This window comes from Xenopus tropicalis, chromosome 5 (assembly GCF_000004195.4).
Source record: "Xenopus tropicalis strain Nigerian chromosome 5, UCB_Xtro_10.0, whole genome shotgun sequence".
NCBI classification, from domain to species: domain Eukaryota; kingdom Metazoa; phylum Chordata; class Amphibia; order Anura; family Pipidae; genus Xenopus; species Xenopus tropicalis.
This window is the reverse complement of record NC_030681.2, coordinates 159,766,783-159,770,102: the sequence shown is the minus strand read 5'-3', so window position 1 is coordinate 159,770,102 and position 3,320 is coordinate 159,766,783. Positions and strand designations below refer to the sequence as shown.

At 56.0% G+C, this 3,320-nt stretch overlaps 1 pseudogene; it reads right to left on the bottom strand.

Moving 5' to 3' along the window:
* Window positions 1-1,209: 1,209 nt before the first annotated feature.
* Window positions 1,210-3,093, bottom strand: LOC116411044 (annotated as a pseudogene).
* Window positions 3,094-3,320: the final 227 nt, after the last annotated feature.

Below are 3,320 nucleotides of genomic sequence, written 5' to 3'. Positions count from 1 at the left end.
GGAACTGGATAAAGTTGTGTAGACAGTGTAGAAGTCGCTTCAGTTGATCTCTAACAAAGGCCAAGGCAGCTCCTATTTAGGGGTATCGCTGATCCCGGAGGCAAAGGCCCCCCAACATCATCTGCACCTGGGGTAGAACTGCCCCATGGGAAATGTGGCTCCTTAGCAGGTAAATAGACACAGGGAAGCTGGCACTTAGGGTCTAGCAGTTAGGGCCCCTGGGTTCAACTCCCAGAATGGGAACTCTGCCCATTTGATGGATTCAGTGCCAGCTGTTCCTTTGAGGCTTTTTTTGCCCATTGTGCCAAGGTCGGCCGAGCAACTTGGGCTTTGGTGCAATTAAAGTCTATGGGGGGTGGAAAACGTGGAAAAACCAGGAGCAGATGTGATGCCTAAGCGACATTATTCTAGTGAGCTGGCAGTTAGAGAGCAAGTGCCCCCCTGGCTCAGTTGGCATTGGTGGTACAGTGGGAGCCTAAATGCCTTTCAAGCAGTCAGTTGGGGATTTGGTTCCAGGGGGGGTGACCTGTAGGGGGTGCCACTTTCCATGGCTGCTAGGGGGGGGGACAGCAAAAGTGCTTGGGCTGTGCCTTGGGTGCTGCCTGGCAGAGATGAACGCGCCGGGCACCTTGTGTTTGTGCCAACCCCCCCCCCCCCCGTCTCAGTGTAAAGCTGCAAGTGATATTCCCAATACTATTCTTTACCTGTTTTAAAGGGCAAATAAATGCCAAATTGCTTTTCTATGCATTTCTGCAATTTATATGACTTTATTTTGAGCTATTTGAGTTTTTATTTACTTCCAATATAATGAATTGTGTAACAACAGCGCCACCTGCTGGGCAGTTCCTGTAACAGACACAGCGCTTTCCCTACAGAAAGTTATGGGGTAAATGTTTTGAAATAAAAAATAAGATTCTTAAATGGTTTATAGAGGGGGGGGGGGGGGCTGTTACTCTGGTTCCTACTGGGGTGTCCGGTTGTTTGTTATAGTAAAGCGGGGGGGGGGTATTTCTCTTTCTCTTTGGCCGGTCTCCCCTATATACAGCCCCCCTGTTGGGCACCCAGTGCCCTGTATTAACCCCACGTTGGGAGGAACAGTTGTACATTCCCCTAATGTGTCTGTGTTTGGCTGAATTACAGGCGTGTAATAATAATAATAATAATAATAATAATAATAATAATAATATGGGGGCAGGTTTTGCATTGTTTTTAGCATTGTGAGGTGGAGTGAGTTGGGGAGTGAGTAGGGGAGTGAGTGGGGGAGTGAGTAGGGGAGTGAGTGGGGGAGTGAGTAGGGGAGTGAGTTGGGGAGTGAGTAGGGGAGTGAGTAGGGGAGTGAGTTGGGGAGTGAGTAGGGGAGTGAGTTGGGCAGTGAGTGGGGGAGTGAGTGGGGGAGTGAGTGGGGGAGTGAGTTGGGCAGTGAGTGGGGGAGTGAGTAGGGGAGTGAGTAGGGGAGTGAGTTGGGCAGTGAGTGGGGGAGTGAGTAGGGGAGTGAGTAGGGGAGTGAGTCGGGCACTGAGTGGGGGAGTGAGTAGGGGAGTGAGTCGGGCAGTGAGTGGGGGGAGTGAGTAGGGGAGTGAGTGGGGGAGTGAGTAGGGGAGTGAGTTGGGCAGTGAGTGGGGGAGTGAGTAGGGGAGTGAGTAGGGGAGTGAGTCGGGCACTGAGTGGGGGAGTGAGTAGGGGGAGTGAGTTGGGGCAGTGAGTGGGGGAGTGAGTGGGGGAGTGAGTAGGGGAGTGAGTAGGGGAGTGAGTCGGGCCACTGAGTGGGGGAGTGAGTTGGGGGAGTGAGTAGGGAGTGAGTGGGGGAGTGAGTAGGGGAGTGAGTGGGGGAGTGAGTAGGGGAGTGAGTTGGGGAGTGAGTAGGGGAGTGAGTAGGGGAGTGAGTTGGGGAGTGAGTTAGGGGAGTGAGTTGGGCAGTGAGTGGGGGAGTGAGTGGGGGAGTGAGTGGGGGAGGTGAGTAGGGAGTGAGTAGGGGAGTGAGTTGGGCAGTGAGTGGGGAGTGAGTAGGGGAGTGAGTAGGGGAGTGAGTCCGGGCACTGGAGTGGGGGAGTGAGTAGGGGAGTGAGTCGGGCAGTGAGTGGGGGAGTGAGTAGGGGAGTGAGTAGGCAGTGAGAGGGGAGTAGGGGAGTGAGTCGGGCAGTGAGTGGGAGTGAGTAGGGGAGTGAGTCGGGCAGTGAGTGGAGTGAGTAGGGGAGTGAGTCGGGCAGTGAGTGGGAGTGAGTAGGGGAGTGAGTCGGGCAGTGAGTGGGGGAGTGAGTAGGGAGTAGAATGAGTGGGGCAGTGAGTGGGGGAGTGAGTAGGGAGTGAGTGGGGAGTGAGTGGGGAGTGAGTAGGGAGTGAGTAGGGAAGTGAGTGGGGCAGTGAGTAGGGGAAGTGAGTAGGGGAGTGAGTGGGGTGAGTGCAGTAGGGGAGTGATAGGGGAGTGAGTCGGGCAGTGAGGGGGGGTAGTGAGTAGGGAAGTGAGTGGGGCAGTGAGTTGGGTGAGTAGGGGATGAGTGGAGTGAGTGGGGGAGATAGGGGAGTGAGTAGGGGATGAAGTAGGGGTTGAGTGAGTAGGGGAGTGAGTGGCAGTGAGTGGGGGAGTGAGTAGGGGAGTGAGTAGGGGAGTGAGTGGCAGTGAGTGGGGGAGTGAGTAGGGGATGGGAGTGAGTGGGGAGTGAGTAGGGAGTGAGTAGGATGATAGGGGAGTAGGGAGTGAGTGGGGCAGTGAGTGGGGGAGTGAGTAGGGGAGTGAGTAGGTGAGTAGGGGAGTGAGTGGGGCAGTGAGTGGGGGAGTGAGTAGGGGAGTGAGTAGGGGAGTGAGTAGGGAAGTGGGGAGTGATAGGGGAGTGAGTAGGAGTGAGTGGGGCAGTGAGTAGGGGAGTGAGTAGGGGAGTGAGTGGGGGATAGTGAGTGGGGAGTGAGTAGGGGAGTGAGTCGAGTGAGTGTAGAGGGAGTGAGTAGGGAAGTGAGTGGGGCAGTGAGTGGGATGTGAGTAGGGGAGTGAGTAGGGGAGTGAGTGGGGGACTGAGTAGGGGAGTGAGTAGGGGAGTGAGTAGGGGAGTGAGTAGGGTGAGTGGGGCAGTGAGTGGGGGAGTGAGTAGGGGAGTGAGTAGGGGAGTGAGTGGCAGTGAGTGGGATGAGGGGGGAGTGAGTAGGGGAGTGAGTGGGGCAGTGAGTAGGGGGAGTGAGTAGTGGGAGTGAGTAGGGAGTGAGTAGGGGAGTGAGTGGGGCAGTGAGTGGGGGAGTGAGTAGGGGAGTGAGTAGGGGAGTGAGTAGGGGAGTGAGTGGGGCAGTGAGTGGGGGAGTGAGTAGGGGAGTGAGGTAGGGGAGTGAGTGGG